This window comes from Cavia porcellus, unplaced genomic scaffold (assembly GCF_034190915.1).
Source record: "Cavia porcellus strain 051 isolate PalLab524CR breed Dunkin Hartley unplaced genomic scaffold, mCavPor4.1 scaffold_5, whole genome shotgun sequence".
Classification (NCBI taxonomy): Eukaryota; Metazoa; Chordata; class Mammalia; order Rodentia; family Caviidae; genus Cavia; species Cavia porcellus.
In genome coordinates this window covers 39917258-39937692 of record NW_026947488.1, presented here as the reverse complement: position 1 = coordinate 39937692, position 20435 = coordinate 39917258, and the positions used below count along the sequence as shown (strand labels likewise).

The 20435-nt window shown below is 34.9% G+C and overlaps 1 protein-coding gene across 7 annotated transcripts in view; it reads left to right on the top strand.

The window, feature by feature from the left end:
* Nucleotides 1–20435, top strand: part of Macrod2 (mono-ADP ribosylhydrolase 2) — a 1970011-nt gene that overhangs the window by 107766 nt on the left and 1841810 nt on the right. Inside the window, exon 1 of one of the 7 annotated variants that reach the window (XR_010047485.1) lies at nucleotides 273–19674. The exons of the other annotated variants lie outside the window; for them this stretch is intronic. The gene's annotated coding sequence lies outside the window, so the exon portion shown is untranslated. Of the gene's footprint in view, nucleotides 1–272; nucleotides 19675–20435 lie in introns of those variants that run through there. 7 annotated transcript variants of the gene reach the window in all.

Here is a 20435-nt window from a genome sequence, read left to right as displayed (position 1 = left end):
GAGACAAAAAGAGACGAAAGCAAGACGAAATAATCCGATCAAGCTTCCGGTTTATTCAGAAAATAATCACACCTTTTATAGGCTAAGGGCGGGAGCTGGGACAGGAAGAGGTTAAACAGATGAATACAACAGGGTTACCATCATATCCGGATAAGTGACGTAAGCAGAAGAGGATTATGGTTAATGTAGGCAGATGCAGTGCCCATAGGAGAGAGAGAGAGAGACATCGAGGCAGCAATGCCTGTCACTCGGCTCCCTACAATTGCTGATAGTATGACTTTAGTGACTGCCTCTGCTGCAGGGAGCCAACTTGATTAGGGCAGACCCCTTCCAATTTTGCCCAAAGTCAGTAACTGATTGTTGTAGAACTAACACTGGCCATTTTGTCTTAGCTAGGTAAAACTTTGAATGGCCATTCTAGCTCCAGAATGTTCTGGGTAGTTAACCAAGATTTTTGTCTCATAGATTTGATTCTAGAAGTACTGCTTAACTGACATCCTGCATGTTCATCTTGGTCAAGAGGTCTACTTCTCAAAGGTCTCAGTATTTTCTATCAAATTTCTGAATCTAAACTTTGCTTAGGATTCTATTTCATAGTACTTGGAGCCTGTTTTATACCAAGTCACAGTTTGCTTTCAGACAGAATCTTACATGTTAATACAAACCTTATTTTTTTGACTGTAGCATTCTGAATATAGACTTTTTACTTACAATACAGTTTTGGAAATTGCTCAAGATTATGTTTCTCCTGAACACTTTGATTTTGTCACTTCATGAGAAAAACATGCTGTTTCAGAAGCAGCAGTTTATTTTCACTGTTTTGAATATTATATAAGTCTAATATAGTCAGTTATATTTAACTAGAATTTGGTTAGCATTTAACTTTTTCATTTATAAAGAGAATTACAAATGTATGTCAACAAGTAGGGATTTTCTAATTATTCTCATGCTGTAAAAGGTTAGTCATTTTATAATTTATTGTCATGAGGCTATTTCTATCAAGTATATAAGAAATTCACAATTTTTAGTACAGTAATGGCAACAAAGTTGTAAACAACTGAATGAGAGGAATTTTTTAAAAAGCAAATATGTTTTCATCATTTCATGGTTTAAAATAATTTATTAAAAATCTAATATATGATATAAATTCCCATGTGCTCTATAATTGGTATTCATGAATTATCTTTGTCCTTTCTGTATTAAAAAGATTTATTTTTGTAAGGTACATAATTCATAAGCATGATAATTAATTTTCTCAAACTTGATTCTAGTATTCTTACAGGAAAATAAAACTAATACTAAAATACATCACGGGCATAGAGGTATAGAGAGTTCAGTTAGGTGGCACAATGACATTTTTTAAAAAATGCCATGAAACAAAATGAGAAGTTACATAAAATGTATAAATCATATAAAAAGGTAGAATAAAACAGAAATACTGGAACTAAATCATATAATGAGTGAAATTAACAAAATGCAGTTGAGAGAGTAATAGAAGATTTGATCAAATAGAATCTTTGAACTTGAAGTCAGGTCACTGGAAAATATCTAATCAAAAGGGCAAAAGAAGAATTCAAAGGAATGATGAAAACCTATGGAATTTATGGGACAGCTTCAAGAGTGCTACCTTTTGTATTATAGGAATTCTAGAAGGAGAAGAATGAGAGAAAGGAACATAATTTATTTAAAGAACTGATGGCTGAAAATTTTCTAAATTTGAGGAAACAGATGGTCATCCAGGTAATTAGTTTTAAAGATTTTCAGTTAGGTATGATCTGACGATGTCTTCTCAAAGATTCTTTATATCAAACTGTCAAAAATGAAAGAGAACTTTGAAAGCCTCAAGGAAAAAGAGAATGATCTCTATACAAGACAATCCCCATAACAGCATATCAATAGATTTTTCAGCAGAAACCATGCACATTAGGAGAGAATGAGATTGTATATTAATGCTGAAAGGGAAAAAAAATCACCAAGTACTTTACCCAGAAAAACTATCCTTCATAAATGATGGAGAGATAAAGACTTTTTCACACAAAGCTGAGGGAGTTCATCATCATTAATTCTGCATTATGAGAATTTCCTAAAGGCTGGGCATGGTAGTACATACCTATAAACCCAGCACTTTGGGAAACCGAGGCAGAAAAACCACAAGATCAAGTTCTGAGCGATTTGCAACTCAGCAAAAGCCTGTCTCAGAATAAAAAGTAGAAATTGATAGGGGTATAGCTAACGGCAAAGGACCTGGCTTCAATCTCCATTATAAACCAGCCTACCAAACAACCAACAAAGAGAAATGCTAAGTGGAGGGCTTCAAGGTGAAACAGAAGTAGGCTAATTAGTGATATGAACACATATAAGGGATTAGTGGGAAAGTGATCGACCATTCCTGTTAGTCACTTGAAAAATCACTTCATAAGAGAAGAAATGCAAATGACACATAAACGTGGAAGTCCTCAAAATTAGGAAGAAAGTCTCTGACAGATGACATGATATCATATATGTTTCATATTTCATATATATATTTCATGGCTTCATATACATAATATGTATTTTCAAAAGGTCCCATCGAGAATTTTTAAAAATAATAAATTTCATAAAGATATAGGCTAAAATATCAGCATGCAAAGATTGGTTGTATTCTTATAGAATGGTAAGGAACTATTTAGAAAAGAAATCAAAACAATTTCATTTTCAATAGCATAAAAATACTAAAATACTTAAGGATCAATTTAAGAACATGAAAATTCTGCACAACAAAATGATAAACACTGGTGAAAGTAATTGAAATAGACACCAATAAATGGAAAGCTAGTTTGTGTTCATGTGCCAAAAGAACCAAAATTGTCAAAAGGACCAATCTTCTTAAATTGATTTTCAAAACCAGTGCAATTCTTATCAAAATTTCAGTGGAATTTTGCCAGAAAAGTAGGGAAACAATCCTAGAAATCATGTAGAATCACAAAAGACTCCATACAGCCAAATCAGTCTTGAAAAAGAAATAAAAACTGGTGGCAAACGACTTTCAGATTTTAAATTATATTACAAATCTATAATAACCACAAAAGCATGGTACTGGCAGAAAAGTAGGAATATTGCCAGAAACAAACTCACATGGTACACAATCAATGAATTTTTGATAAAGGTGCTAAGGTATAAAACATAAGAGGTAGAAAGCTCTATAACATTGGTCCTGGCACTGCTTTTAAGGATATGATACCAAAAGTACAGGTAACAAAAGGAAAAAGTAAAGAAATGGGACTATGCCAAACTGAAAAGCTTCTGCAGTGCAAAAGAAACAATTAGCAAAACGAAGGCAACCTAAGTGGGAGAAAAATATGTGTAAACCATAAAGAGCTAATGTGTAAAATATACAAAGAACTCATATAAATCAATAGTAATACAAAGAGCTCATTGAGTCAATAGTAGATATTCTTCTAAAGAAGACAAATGGCCAACAGACAAATATTAAGTAAGTTTGATTTGTAAGCTTAAATATTGCATGCTTTTTCTTATAGAAGAAACTATCTCTCATTTGTGTGAGAGAGAACAAAATAAAAGACAGATAGATAGCCTGCCTGGTAAGCATGAGGTCATGAATTTGATTCCTGGCACCAAAAAAAAAAAAAAAAATTTTTTTTAAAATGTGGAACCTGAAAAAAAGGTGGTCGATATCACAAATCATCAGGGAAACACCAGCCAAGAGGAAGAAAGAAAAAGAAAGTAAGGGAAGAAAGAAAAAAGGAAGGGAAGAAAGTTGGTAAGGATGTGGAGAAAAGGTACATCATTAGTAGAAATGTAAACTGGTGCAGCCATTATAAGAAATGATATGGGTATTCCTCAAGAAAGTAAAAGATGTAGCTATTATATGAGCTTGTAACCCCACTTTTGGGTATATTTCCAAAGAAGATGAAATCAATATGTTTAAAATATATTACCTGCTCTCCCATGTCCATTGCAGAATTATTCCCAATGACCAAGACATGGAAACAACCTAAATGTCTATCAGCTAATGAATGGGTAAAGAAAATGAAATGTGATATATGTTTATAATATGTGTGTGACTTTTATATAGATACACGTAATAGAATATTAGTTAGCCTTAAACAAGAAGCAAATCCTATACTTGTGACAACATGGATGAGCCTGGAGGCTATTACACTAAATGAAATTAGACAGGCACAGGAAGACAAATTCTGTATAATTTTACTAATATGTGGCATCTAAAAATGTTGATTTAATAGAAGCATATAGAATGGTGGCTGCCTGTGGCTGAGAGATGAGAGAAATGAGGAGAGTTTGATCAAAGGGTACAAAGTTTTAGCTATAAGATGAATAAATTCTGGAGGTCTAATGTACAACATGTTGACTATAGTTAATATAGTATATGCTTGAAATTTGTAAAAAGAATGTATCTCAAGTATACTCAACTTAAGAGGTACATGTGTGTAAGGTTATAGATTTGCTAATTAGCTTGAAGGTAGGAAAAAATTTACAATGTGTACATACATTAAATTTTTTAACTTTTTTTATTTAAAAAAATATATATAAAGGGGGGAGATTAAGATGAAAGAGGACATAACAACACAGGTCAGAACAGAACAATTTAAGCACCGTAGTGTTTCACCACAGGATAACCTGACATAACAGTAGTTTCCATAGTGTCTCTTTCCTTGAAATATTTGAGAATGCCTTTGTATACTATCAAACATAACAAGACAGTGTAAAACCATGCAAGAGGGTAAAAGTATTACAGGGTATTTATAACCAACTAACAGAAAATGAACAACACTTTCTCTATTGTCTCCTTGACTATAAAAATTTTTGTTTGTACTATCACATATAATAAAATACAATAAGATACAACATGATAAAACTGATGGAGACAGAAGAATAAAAGCTTGATGGGGCTTCAAAACAAGCTGATATTAAATCAGCACTAGCTATTATAATGTCTTGTTTTCTGCAAAATACTGTTCATACCATCACAGACAATAAAATAAAACACTCCAGAATAAAACCATTCCAATTAATGAATGAAAACATCATAAGGCTTCAAAACAACATAATGGGGAATCATGATTATCACATACTTTTATGTACTCTTACCATTTCTTATATTAGGGAAACTATTTGGTATTTATACATGTGAGTTTGATTTATTTCGCTTATGAGTATGGTCTCAAACTGTATCCATTTATTTATAAATATCTCAATGTGATCATTCTTTATAGCTGAGTAGTACTCCATTGTATAAAAATACCACAGCTTTTTTATCCATTCCTCAGTTGATGGAAACTTGAGTTGTTTCCAAGATCTGGCTATTACAAATTGTGCTGCTGTAAACATGGGTGCACATATATCACTGTGGTATGATGTTTTCAGGTCTTCTGGGAGTATGCCTAGAAGTGGAATGGCTAGGTCGAATGGGAATTCCAATCCCAACTTTTTGAGGAATCTCCAGACTGACCTCCACAATGGCTGTACCAGTCTACACTCCCATCAACAGTGCAAGAGAGTTCCTTTTTCCCCACAGCCTCTCCAGCATTTGTTGTTGTTAGTTTTCTTGATCCTGGCTATTCTTTCAGGAGTGAGATGGAATCTCATTCTGGTTGTAATTTACATTTCTCTAATGAGTATTGATGATGAACATTTTTTCATGTATTTATTTGGCATTTGTGTTTCTTCATCTGTGTATTCATCTCAGATGCCCATTTTTGGATTGGATCTTTGAATTTTGGAGGTCTGATTTTTTAAAATTCTTTATATGTCAGACAGAAGTCCTTTGTCTGAGTGACAGTTCACTAAGATTTTTTCCCAGTTTGTGGGTTTTCTTTTCTCTATGCTGGAGATTTCTTTTGACATACAGAAACATTTTAATAAGATGTGATCCATTTATTGTTTCTGGGAAGTATTTCTCATGTGGTTTGAGTCCTGTTCATAAATTCTCTACCTAACCCTATGTCTTTAAGGTTTCTACCCAATTTGTCTTCCAATAGATTTAGTGTTTATGTTTTAATATTCAGATCTTTGATCCAATTAGATTTTAATTTAGTACATGGTGATAGGCATGGATCTAGTTTTAGTTTTTAGCATATGGAGAGACAGTTTTTTGAACAACATTTAAAGAGACTGTCGTTCTTCCAGTGAACATGTTTGGCCCCTTTATCAAAGATAAGGTGCTTGAGTGTGTTGGTAGTTGTGGTTGTATCTTCTAGTCTATTCCAATGATCTTCAGCTCTGTTTTGATTCCAGTACCATGTTGATTTTACTACAGTTGCTTTGTAGTATGACTTCAAGTCAGGAATTGTGAGGCCTCCTGCCTTTCCTTTGCTGCTTAGAACTCTCTTTGCTATTGTAGGTCTCTTTTTGCTCCAGATGAATTTTAGGAGTGATTTCTCAAGATCTATGAGGTATGTTGATGGTATTTTTATTGGGATTGCATTGAATCTGTATAACAGTTTTGGGAGAATGGCCATTTTTACAATATTTATTCTTCCTATCCATGAGCAAGTGATGTCTTTCCATTTTCTGAGATCGTCTTCAATTTCTTTTTTCAGTGTATTATAATTTTCCCTGTATAGGTATTTCACTTCTTTCATGAGAGTAATTCCTAAATATTTCATTTTTTGGTTGCTAGTGTGAGGGATGTGGCTTCTCTTATTTTTCTGTCAGTGATTTTGTTGTTAGTGTATAGGAATGATATTGATTTTTGAGTATTGATTTTGTATCAAGCTACATTGCTGAATTTATTTATTATATCTAACAGTGTTTCAATGGACTTTTTGGGGTCTTCTATGTAGAATATCATGTCATCTTCAAATAATGATAATTTAACTTCTTCTTTTCCTGTCTTTACCTCTTTTATTTCTCTCTCTTGTCTAATTGCTCTGGCTAGTATTTCCAGTACTATATTAAATAGGAGCAGTGATAATGGACATTCTTTTCTTGTGCCTGATTTTAAAGTAGAGGCCTTCAATTTTTGGCCATTTGGTATGATACTGGCTGTTGGTTTGTCATGGATGGTCTTTATTATATTGAGGTAAAGACCATCTATTCCAATTTTCTGTAAGGTTCTTATCGTAAATGAATGTTGGGCCTTATCAAAAGCTTTTTCTGATGCTATAGAAATGATCATGTGATATTTACTTTTGGTTTTATTGATATGGTGGATTACATTTATTGATTTACATGTGAACCATCCCTGTATGCCTGGGATGAGTCCCATTTGGTCATGGGTTGTAATCCTCTTGATGATTTGCTGCATCCTATTTGCCAATATTTTACTGAGGATTTTTGCATCTGTGTTCATTACGGAGATTGGTCTGTAGTTCTCTTTTTTAGTTGGGTCTTTCTCAGGTTTTGGTACTATAGTAATATTCACTTCTAGGAATGACTTAGGGAGGATTGCTTCCCTTTCAGTTTCATTGAAGAGTTTGAGAAGTGTTGGCATTGTCTTAGTTACTTTATGCTCGTCGCTGAGACAAAATACCTGAAGCCCAAGTTGGGAAAGGAAAGGTTTATTTCTTACAGTTTTTGGAGGTTTCAGTCCATACTTAGTTGGCTCCAAAACAGGCAGGCATGGCTGGACCGCAGTTCATGGAGGCTGCAAACAGCAAACAGGAACAAGCAAAGAGCAAGACACTGCTTCTTCTTGCCATTACATCACATGCTGGCTCCACCCCTAAGTGGGTGTAGCACTAATACCATCAATCCAAGCACTATACAATGAACGATTAACAAATGCACAATTCAATCTCATGAGGCCTGGGGGACACAGACATAAACCATGACAGGCATTAAGTCTGCTTTGTACTTTTAGAATTCTGCAGTGAATACGTCTGGGCCTGGGTTCTTCTTTGTAGGTAGGGACTTAATTACATTTTCAATTTCATTAATAGAAATTAGGTTATTCAGCAGTTTTACAACTTCTTGACCTAGCTTTCGTAGGTAGTTCATATGTTTCTCGGAATCTGTCTATTTCTTCTGTGTTATCAAACCTATGAGAGTAGAGGTTTTCTAAATAGGTATTGATGATCTTTTGTATTTCTACATAGTCTGTAGTGATTTCACCTTTTTCATTCTTTATTGCATGAATTTGAACTTTTTCTTCCCTTTTTAAAATAAGATTGGCTCGGGACTTAACAATTTTATTTATTCTTTCAAAGAACCAGCTCTTTGATTCATTGATTCTTTGGATTTGTTTTCTTAGTCTTTATTGCATTAATTTGTGCTCTGATTTTTATAATTTCCTCCCTTTGTTTGGCTTTGGGCTTGACTTGCTCTTTTTTTTCTAGATGTTTAAGGTGTAACATCAGGTTATTTATTTGTGTTCATTCTGTTTTCCTGATATGGGAACTAAGTGCAATAAATTTTCCTCTGAGGACAGCTTTCATTGCATCCCACTGATTCCAGTAAGTTGTATTTGTATTTTCGTTTCCTTGTAGGTGTTGTTTAATTTCCCCTGTGACCCACTGATTACTCGAGTGTGTTATTCAGTTTCCATGTGTTTGTGGGATTTTTGCAGTATCTTTTATCATTAATATCTAGTTTCATGGTGCTATGATCCGATAACATGCAAGAGATAATTTTAACTCCTTTGCATTTATTTATATATGTTCTGTGAGCTAACATATGGTCTATTTTAGAGAATGACCTATGTACTGCTGAGAATAATATGTATTCTGATGTTGCTGAATGGAACACTGTGTATATGTCTATCAAGTCCATTTGTTCACAGGTATGATTCAGTTCTGTTATTTCTTTGCTGATTTTCTGTCTGGGTGATGTGTTGTTTGGTGTCAATAGTGTGTTAAAGTCTCCTGTTATAAATGTGTTACTGCTAATTTGGTTTCTCATTTCTATTAATACTTGCTTTATATAACTGGGTGCTCTGGAATTAGGTGTATATATATTTAAGATTGTTATCTCTTCCTCTTGAAGTTTTCCCCTAACCCGTATGACCTTCTTTATCTCTTCTGATCATTATTGGTTTAAAGTTCACATTGTCTGCAAACAGAATAACTATCCCTGCTTTCTTTTTGGGTTCCTGTTGCATGTAGTATTGTTTTCCATCCTTTGACTTTTAGTCTGTGAGTATCCTTTTGGGTTAGATGGGTTTCTTGTAGACAGCATATGGTTGGATGTTGTTTCTTGATCCATTCTGCCAGTCTGTTTCTTTTAATTGGTGAATTGAGATGATTTACATTAATGGTTATAATTGTTATATTTTGGTTTATTGTTGACATGTTATCTTTCTGCTGTTGCATCTTTATCTTTCCATTCTGTTTGTCTGCTTTGCTTAGTGGTTTTTTTCTAAGTGTATCTAATCTGTCTTTCAGTATTCTTTGCAGGGTTGGCTTGGTTATCATGAAGTTCTTCAGCTGTTCTTTGTCATGAAAGTATCTTGGTGATCTATACTTATAATCCCAGAAAAAGGTGAAACTGAGTCAGAAGGATCATAAATTTGAGGCCAACATAGGCAAATGAGTAAGACACTTTCACAATAAAGTACAAAAGGCTGGAGGTGTCATTCAGCGGTAGTGTGTTTACCTGACATGCATGAAGCATTGGCTTCCCTCCCCAATACTGAAAAAAACCATTTCCTTGCATATCTTAAATAAGTATTTAATTGTCTATTGTACCTTTATAAATCTGGAAAAATGATTTTCTTGTTCTGAAGATAAATTATTAGAGACTATACTTTGGAAATGAAAGAAGAGAGAGAATTTTATTCCCTGGAGAATTTCATTGATCTTTAAAGAAAGGAAAAATATTTTTTTCCAGCAAAGAATAAAATGTCTGATGTGCAGAACTATTCTGAGAAGTCATTAACAGTATATATAGCACTAAAATATAAATATTAATATTCATATTTAGAATGCATTTGAATAGAACATTTCCCCATATAGATGTACTTTATATGTATTAATTATTGTTTTGTGTTTTGCCACTCTAGGTATAACATGGCACCATATTAATATTGAGGCAAAGTTGAGGCTTTACTATCCTCAGAGAAAGAAATAACACGTGTGAAAGACAACATTTAACCAAACATGTGAAGTGGGAAAACATTTGCTTAATAGTTTTAGAGGAGAAATCTATTTCATGTATGCAGCATATTAGTTGTAAGTCTTGAATCACTAAGGAAAACACTTATAGTTCATGAAATAATTGCATTGGTAGGATTTAATGAAATATAAATACATACTAAGAAGTAATCTGTGACATATTGCATTTACTAGGATTTTGACTGTTACCAGTAAACTGTTTTAGCATATGAATATACATTTACTGTTTTAAAGGGGCGATCATTATTTTCATTATAATATCTGTAAAAGATATCATAGAGATATAGTTGTAAGGGAGTTCCCAAATCAATATTCTTCTTTTGAATCTGAGCATAAAAGCATCTGATTTAGACTGGCTCAGTACAACTACAATGGGATTGATTAATTTCTGTGTAGTAGTGAAATCCTTAAGCTGTAATTGTTGCACATCTTGTAGATATACCCTATATTTCCAATGCATTTGCTAGTATCTTCACTATTGATACTATAATATCTACTTTTGTGCTGCAGAGGCTGGTAGTATAGCACTTTGTATACTTCAGCTCTGGCTGCTGCTAGATAACTGGCAGCCAACACTTGTGGGTGGATAGCTGGCTGGTTTTTCTTCCTTTGTCAAAGCCTGGCATATTTAGGGAAAATGCACCTGCCACAGATCTCTTAGTTTTTAACTGATTCCAGGGCTACTGGCCAAAATAGGTAGCTGGTGGCCTTCATATCCCTATCCAGTCCTCTTTGGGATCTTCCCATCTATGTTAGAGAAATAAATTTGAAATTTACTATAAGTTTTGGCAACAGACTTGGCGTTTACTCTGATGAAGAGATTGGTCATATTATGCAGTCAATCAAGACATCTTCCTGTCTTCCACACCCCAAAAAGAAATTCATTATAGCATATGTTATAATGAAATATCTTAATTTAATATAGCATATTTGGATTGTGCTGTAGGGCAGGGTAGGATAGGTATTCTCTGATTATCTGTAATCCTAGGGAATTCAAGATACTGTTTTCAGTGATGGTGGAATTTCTGCCTAGTTGTATAGAATAGAGGCATCATATGCATGTAATAAGCTAAAGTGCTCAGTTCCTTACTTACCTACTAATATTTTATGAGCCTTTAGCTGAGATACTTCAATTTCTCATCCAAACAATAGGAACAGATATTTAAAATCAACTCTCTGTATGGCTTACTAAGGTTAAAAGCTTAGATTTTGGAGTCAGAAATTCCTGGGTTCAAATCCTGCTTCTGCTACTTGCTTGTTTTGTTTTTAAACCATTGATATTTGTCTTCATTTATAAAAGCAGATAGTAATATGCAGATTTGTTATAAAAGTTGAAAGTGTAAAGAGAACAATGGAGGTCATATAGTAAGCCTTTAGTACATTAGTTTATAAAGTTATTGTTTTCTTTTGGCCCTGGGTGTATAGCTTAGTGGTAAGAGTGTATGTATGATTAACATCCAAAAGATTTTGGCTTCAGTCCTAGAACCAAGGAAGAATGCAAAGGAAGAAGGAAAGGAAAAGGGAAGGAAAGGAGAAACAGAGAGAGGGAGGGAAGATAGACGGAAAGGAAATTACTCTTTTTCAGCTTAAAGTAATCATGTATCTCCATTAGTTTCATCTATTCACTTATGTAATGAAAACATGTAGTGCCATCTGTTACATGGTCCTGTTATAAGCATGTTTCAAATATTGTTTATATGATCCATTTTGGTTCCCAATAAATGAGGACTTTTATTTTTAATTCCCAATGTGAATTTGAGTTACAATCTAAAAATTTTCCAAGGTTCACACTGCTGACAAGTGACTAAGCCAAATGATTGAAAAGTAGCAGTAGCATTTTTATTATATAAAGGTTTTCATATTCATTGTTTTCATTTTTCTCAGGAAGATCTGACAATATGTAAGGCAGCTTATTCTACTCTTTTGATGGTGCTTCAGTGACTTGGATCAGGCCAGAGGTAGCTCATTTTTGTCACCAGGGTGTGCTGTGATTCCACCAATCTGAATTTATTACAGATACTGTGAAACTGGATGGGAATCTTTGCTGCCCCTTAGCTGCTACAGGTTTTTCAGTTTGGCACTTTACCATCACCTGGGCAACTACCTGAGATCCTAAGTTATTTTCTTTTTGTTATGCTTTCCTTCCCTACTCACTGTTGTCTTCACATAAAAGAAAGAGCTAGCATGTCTTGCTTGTCAGCAGAGTGCCTCGTTGTTCCAGAAGAGCTCTGCTATGTTATGTATTAAGCTGATACCACCAGTAATAATTTTGCTAAATAAAATATTGACTTGAGGTAACAAAATCGATGGCTTCTTAAAATTTGGTATCAATATGTTTTGTTAAATTTGCTACTGCTTTTAGGACTTGCATATTTTCTGCTGTCTGATAAATTCATGGTGAATTTGAAATTAATTTGAGCTGCATTAAAAATGCCCATAGGTTTAATGGTAGGTTCTATAAAATATTATATGAATATTTTAATGGGTATTAATATCTCCTATAACCTTGTTGTGAATAATGTTTGAGATTCTAATGACAAAATGTTACTTTATATTACTTCATGGATTAAAACAGGTACTTAGAATTATATACCTTGGGTTATAGAAGGAACATTGATTTCAAGTCTTATGGTCCCTGTACACAAATAAAAAGGAGAGGAACGTAGTAGTGTCTCTGGCAGACTTATCTAGCATCATGTAAAAAAATACATAACTTTGAAATGCTAAGTCTTTTCAGGCCTTCTGTAATAAGCATTCTCCATTAACTTTGCTTCACACTAAAGTGAAGACAGAAATCTTTGAGGGAAAAATTGGCTCTTTTATTTAATTTCATTGTGATTGAAATTAATTAATGATAACCAGTAGGTTAAACATGCATATTGGGTAATGTCAGAAATAGCAATTTTCAGTGTTTTCTATTTGGTAAAATCCTAGTTAATAGAACTTTGATAGCATGAATATGTAGTAATTTGTTTTTTGTTTGTTTTTTAAGCTATTTTTCCTAATATTTAGCTAATATTTACAAAATAGCTCATTTATAACACAATATTGCTAGCTGAGTTATTAAAACTAAGTTTTTTTTTTTTTGTCCTTTTTGTTGGTACGGGGGATCGAATGCACAACTGCCTGCTTGAAAGGCAGGTGCTTATGCCGCTGAGCTAAATCCCCAGCCCCTAAAACTAAGTTTTGCATGTGAACTTCGCATGTTTTTATGCAGAATTTGGGCTTCTTAAAGATTTATTGTAAATGTTAAAATTTTCCAAAATAAAAAATAATTCTGAAATTTAAACTGATTAAAATGAATATTAGCTTTATGTTAACATAATTGTTTTCTACATAGTACCTTACTGGATACATGGTTATGACTTTGTTTTATGTAAACCAGTAATCTACTGAACTATTCCTTTCTTGTGAGAGGAATTATAGTTTCCATGTCCAGTAATGTTTTCTTTCAGGATTGGGTTACCCTGAAACTTAGAGATTGGCATTGTTAAACCAGCTAAAAACTGTGAATGCCTTTTCATTCTCCTCTTTCTCCATTATTGTGCATAGGCTCACCATATTTTCTGCTGGTTCTAGTTAGCTTTAGTATTAACGGGATAGTATACTATGCAGCTCAGTTACTGATGTACACCACTCTAGAATTCAGTGGTTACTGTTTTGCCCTCTAGCAACTATCAACTCCTATTTATCCTTTAACACTTTGTGGTCTCTGCTGTGGGATAAATCAAGGAAATCTCTGAGGAGCCTTTTGAATAGGATGAAAGAAAGTTTGCCAAGTTTTTCAACCATGCAGAAGTTGAAAACTCCCCTCCTGGATTTGAGTAGGAGGGGAAAGCAGCTAAGAAGAGCAGGTATAAGGAGTGCATGCATCTCAAATTTCATCTATTACTACCACTGGCTAGCTAACAGATCACATGAAGGACTAGGCTTCTTGAAATAAGGCAGGACTTCTGCGTCAGCCTCCTTGTGTGTCTGGAGGACTGTGGATGTCTCAGCGAGCAGGGAAGGATCCAGGTTCCAGAGGCACTGTGGCTTGTGGTTGGTGCTCGGCGCACTCTGCCCAAAGCCCAGACTGTTTGGGACCCTCCGGGCTTCCAGGTGCAGTGAAGTGGAGAAGGGTTTGAGGCCTCTACATCCGACTCCCCATCCCGGCTGTACTTGGAGAACTGCAGAGCTTCCAACGGGTGGGTGGGCCCACGCTATCCCCTGAGCCCAGCCTGTTTGGGACTCCCGCACCTCGCCATCGGTGTGTAGAGGTGGGGCTGGGCGGATCTGGGGCGCCTGCATCAGCCTCCCCGTATGGCTGGAGGACTGTGGATGTCTCAGCGGGCGGTGGGGCATCGCATTATTCCAGGGGCCCTGCAGCCTGTGGTTGAGTACTCAGCGCACTCTGCCCGAGGCCCAAACTGTTGGGGTCCCTCCAGGCTTCCGGGTGCAGTGAAGTGGAGAGGTGGGTTTCAGGCATCTACATCCGCCTCCACATTCCAGCTGCACTTGGGGAACTGTGGAGCTTCCAACGGGCAGGTGGGCACACATTGTCCCCGAGGCTCAGCTTATCTGGAACTGCAGAGTTCTGAACAGGCAGAGGAGGGCCATTGGTTCTACAGGCCCAGAGGCTTGGGGTAACAGGGTGCCAGAGTCTCAGGAGCTGCAAACATAGAAGGGGATTTCCAACAGACCCTGAGGAAGCTTTCAAATAACACTTGAAACACAGAAATATAGGAAAATGACAAAACAAAAGACCAAATTACAACCTCAAACCTCCAGCCCATCTCAAGAAACCCTAGGAGCAATGTATATAGAAGAAAATATATGCCATTCACCTCAAATATCGGACACAATAGCTACTGAAATTAACAAGCAACTCCAGGAAGCTTTAAAGAAATTCAAACTCAAAATAATCTCCCAGGTAAAAGAAGAAATGCTAAAAGAAATGAAAGAGATTCTGAATATATCTAAAGAAAACACAGATAAAAAATTGGAGGAACTAAACAAAAAGAATCCTTAGATGAGCAATATAAGAAACAAACAGAATACATAATGCAGATGCACAGAGATATACAGGAAATAAAAAACTCCACTGAAAGTTGCAAAAACAACCTTAATGAAAGTGAAGATAGAATTTCAGACCTTGAAGACAGGATTGCAGCTAGTGAACAGGAAAGGAAAGATCTTTTAAAAATTACAAGGAATCAGGAAACAACAATTCAACAACTTCAAGATGATGCAAAGAAAAATAACATAAGAATGATAGGGATTAATGAAAAAGAAGGAGACAACATAAAGGATGTCAAGAGGATATTTAGAGAAGTAATAGCTGAAAATTTCCCAAGCATGAGATCAGAAACCAACATCAGGATCAGTGAAGCATATAGAACTCCAAATAGTCATAACCAAAATAAAACTACACCCAGACATATAATAATCACCATCCCAGAAATCCAACACAAGAATAATTATTAAAAGCTGTCAGAGAGAAAAGACAGATCACTTATAAAGGAAAACCTATCAGAATCACAGCAGACTTCTCAGCACAAACAATAAAGTCAAGAAGAGCATGGAGTGAAGTATTCCAGATTCTAAAGCAAAATGATTTCCAACCTAGACTGATGTATCCTGCAAAACAATCATTCAAAATTGATGGTGAAATACGATACTTCCATGACAAAGAACAGCTGAAGAACTTCATGAACACCAAACCAACCCTGCAAAAACTATTGAAAGACAGTTTAGATACACAAAGGAAAAAAGCACTAAGCAGAGCAGATAATTAAACAGAACAGAAAGATAAAGATGCAACAGCAGAGAGATAACATGTCAACAATAAACCAGCATTTAACAGTAATAACCATTAATGTAAATAGTCTCAATGTACCAATCAAAAGAAACAGACTAGCAGAATGGATCAAGAAACAAAATCCAACCATATGCTGTTTACAGGAAACCCATCTAACACAGAAGAATACTCACAGACTGAAAGTCAAAGGATGGAAAACAATACTTCACGCAGCAGGAATCCAAAAAGAGGCAGGAGTAGCCATTCTGTTTGCAGACAACGTGAACCAACAATGACCATAAAGGACAAAGAAGGTCACTACATACTCGTAAGGGGAAAACTCCAAGAGGAAGAGATAACTATCTTAAATATATACGCACCAAACTCCAGAGCACCCAGTTATATAAAACAATTATTAACAGAAATGAAAACTCAAATTATCAGTAACACAATTATAACAGGAGACCTTAATACGCCATTGACACCAAGGGACAGATCAACCAGACAGAAAATGAGCAAAGAAATAACAGAACTGAATCACACCTGTGAACAAATGGATTTGATAGACATATACAGAATGTTCCACCCAACAACATCATAATACATATTCTTCTCAGCAGTACATGGATCATTCTCTAAAATAGACAATATATTAGCTCACAGAACATATTTAAACAAATGAAAAAGAGTTGAAATCATCCCTTGCATGTTATCGGATCATAGCACTCTGAAATTAGAAATTAATGATAAAAGATACTGCAAAAATCCCGCAAACATATGGAAACTGAATAACACACACTTGAGTAATCATTGGGTAACAGAAGAAATTAAACAATACCTAAAAGAAAATGAAAATGCAGATACAACCTACCGGTATTTGTGGGATGCAATGAAAGCCGTCCTCAGAGGAAAATTTATTGCACTGAGTTCCCATATCAGGAAAACAGAACGAATACAAATAAATAACTTGATGCTACACCTCAAACAGCTAGAAAAAGAAGAGCAAGTCAAGCCCAAAGCCAAAAGAAGAGAGGAAATTATAAAAATCAGAGCAGAAATCAATGCAATAGAGACTAAGAAAACAATCCAAAGAATCAATGAATCAAAGAGTTGGTTCTTTGAAAGAATAAATAAAATCAATAAGCCCCTAGCTAACCTTATTAAAAAAAGGGAAGAAAAAGCTCAAATTCATGCAATAAAAATGAAAAAGGTGAAATCACTACAGACCCAGTAGAAATACAGAAGATCATCAACACCTATTTCAAAAACCTCTACTCTCAAAAGTTTGATAACACAGAAGAAACAGACAGATTCTTAGAAACATATGAAGTACCAAAGCTAGATCAAGAGGATGTAAAACTGTTGAATAACCCAATCTCTGTTAATGAAATTGAAAATGTAATTAAGTCCTTACCTACAAAGAAGAGCCCAGGCCCAGATGGATTCACTGTAGAATTCTACAAGAAATACAAAGAAGACCTATTGCCGACACTCCTCAAACTATTCAATGAAATTGAAAGGGAAGCAATCCTTCCTAAGTCATTCCTGGAAGCAAATATTACTCTAGTACCAAAACCTGAGAAAGACCCAACTAAAAAAGAGAACTATAGACCGATCTCCCTAATGAACACAGATGCAAAAATCCTCAATAAAATATTGGCAAATAGGATGCAGCAAATCATCAAGAAGATTATACACCATGACCAAGTGGGATTCATCCAGGAATGCAGGGATGGTTCAACATACGTAAATCAATAAATGTAATCCACCATATCAATAAAGCCAAAAATAAGAATCACATGATCATTTCTATAGATGCAAAAAAGCCTTCGATAAGGTCCAACATTTATTCATGATAAGAACTTTACAGAAAATTTGAATAGATGGTCTTTACCTCAATATAATAAAGGTCGTTTATGACAAACCAACAGCCAGCATCATACTAAATGGCCAAAAATTGAAAGCTTTTACTTTAAAATCAGGCACAAGACAAGGATGTCCTTTAACACCACTCGTATTTAATATAGTACTGGAAGTACTAGCCAGAGCAATTAGGCAAGAGAGAGAAATAAAAGAGGTAAAGATAGGAAAAGAAGAAGTTAAATTATCATTGTTTGCAGATGACATGATACTCTACATAGAAGACCCCCTAAACTCCATTGAAAGGCTCTTAGATACAATAAATAAATTCAGTAATGTGGCTGGATACAAAATCAATACTCAGAAATCAATAGCATTCCTATACATGAACAACAAAATCACAGAGAGGGAAATGAGCGAAACTACACTCTTCACATTAGCAAGCAAAAAAATGAAATATTTAGGAATTACTCTTACAAAAGAAGTGAAAGACTTATATAGTGAAAATTATACACTGAAAAAAGAAATTGAAGATGATCTCAGAAAATGGAAAGACATCCCTTGCTCATGGATAGGAAGAACAAACATTGTGAAAATGGCCATTCTCCCAAAACTGTTATACAGATTCAATGCAATCCCAATAAAAATACCATCAACATACCTTATAGATCTAGAGAAATCACTCCTAAATTTGATCTGGAACTGGAAGAGACCTAGAATAGCAAAGGCAATTCTAAGCAGCAAAGACAAAGCAGGAGACATCACAATCCCTGACTTGCAGTTATACTACAAAGCAACAGTAGTAAAATCAACATGGTATTGGAATCAAAACAGAGCCGAAGATCAATGGAATAGATTAGAACATACAACCACAACTACAAACACACTCAACCACCTTATCTTTGATAAAGGAGCCAAGCAGGTTCACTGGAAGAACGACAGTCTCTTTAATAAATGGTGCTGGAAAAACTGGCTCTCCATTTGCCAAAGACTAAAGCTAGACCCGTGTCTATCACCATGGATTAAATTAAAATCTAAATGGGTCAAAGATCTGAATATTAAAACAGAAACACTAAATATATTGGAAGACAAATTGGGTAGAAACCTTAAAGACATAGGAGTAGGTAGAGAATTCATGAACAGGACTCAAACCGCACAGGAAATACTTCCCAGAATCAATAACTGGGACCACTTCTTATTAAAAAGTTTCTGCATGTCAAAAGAAATCTCCAGCATAGTGAAAAGAAAACCCACAAACTGGGAAAAGATTTTAGTGAACTCTACCTCAGACAAGGGACTCTTGTCTAAAACATATAAAGAATTAAAAAAACTCAGACCCCCCAAATTCAAAGATCTGGTCCAAAAATGGGCATCTGAGATGAATACACACTTCTCAGATGAAGAAATGCAGATGGCAATTAAATACATGAAAAAATGTTCATCATCATTGGTCATTAGAGAAATGCAAATTAAAACCACACTGAGATACCATCTCACTCCTAAAAGAATGGCCAGGATCAAGAAAACCAACAACAAATGCTGGAGAGGCTGTGGGGAAAAAGGAACACTTTTGCACTGTTGGTGGGAGTGTAGACTGGTGCAGCCTTTGTGGAGGTCAGTCTGGAGATTTCTCAAAAAGCTGGGATTGGAAGTCCCCATTTATTCCAGCTATTCCACTTCTAGGCATATTCCCAGAAGAACTGAAAGCATCATACCACAATGATATATGTGCACCTATGTTTATAGCAGCACAATTTGTAATCGCCAGATCTTGGAAACAACACAAGTGTCCATCAACTGAGGAATGGATAAAAAAGCTGTGGTATTTCTATACAATGGAGTATTATTCAGCTGTAAAGAAGGATCACATTGAGATTTTATCAATAAATGGGCGCAGCTTGAGACCATGCTCATAAGTGAAATAAATCAATCTCGCATGTGTGAATACCGAATAGTTTTCCTAATGTAAGTAATGATTCAAATATATAAAAATATGTGGTAATCATGATTCCCCATTATGTGGCCTTGAAGCCTTATAAAGTTTTCACTTATTAATTGGAAAGGCTTTATTCTGGGCTTCTTGATATGGAAATATTTGAAGCTATAGTATATGAAGTTTTATTCAAATATTTCAAGGAAAAAGACAGACAGTATGGTAACTACTATTAAGTCGGGTTATTTGGTGGTGAAGCACTAGGTTGCTGAAACAGTCATGTTTTGACCTGTCTTGTTATATTTTTATGTCCTGTTTTATCTCTATCTCTCCCTTATTCATTAAAAAATTATTTCTTGTTTTTTTTTAATTAAGGGGAAAAATTTTAAAAATTAGCAGGATATATAATAGTAATTTTTTTTGATTTCCTATTAACTTGTTTTGAAGTCCTGTAATACTCCCACTATTTTGTTTTGACTGATTAGACTCTGTTCCATTCTGTATGATAGTATCAAGTTTGAGGGTATAGACAACTCCTTTGAAGGCAGTAAGATTCACTAATATGCCCATTCTGGTTTGACTATTCTCTCCTTTGGATGTCCTGTAATGTTTACAATGCTTAAGTTTTATTGGTCTTGTTCTCTACTGTTTTGTTCAACTTTATAATATCTAATAAGATAGACAATTCTTTTTAAGGAAACAAGAGACATTGTTGGTAACCATTGTCGATAACCTTGTACTCTGTTTTACATCATGTGCTATGTCTATCCTTGGTTTTGACTGACAGCTTTGT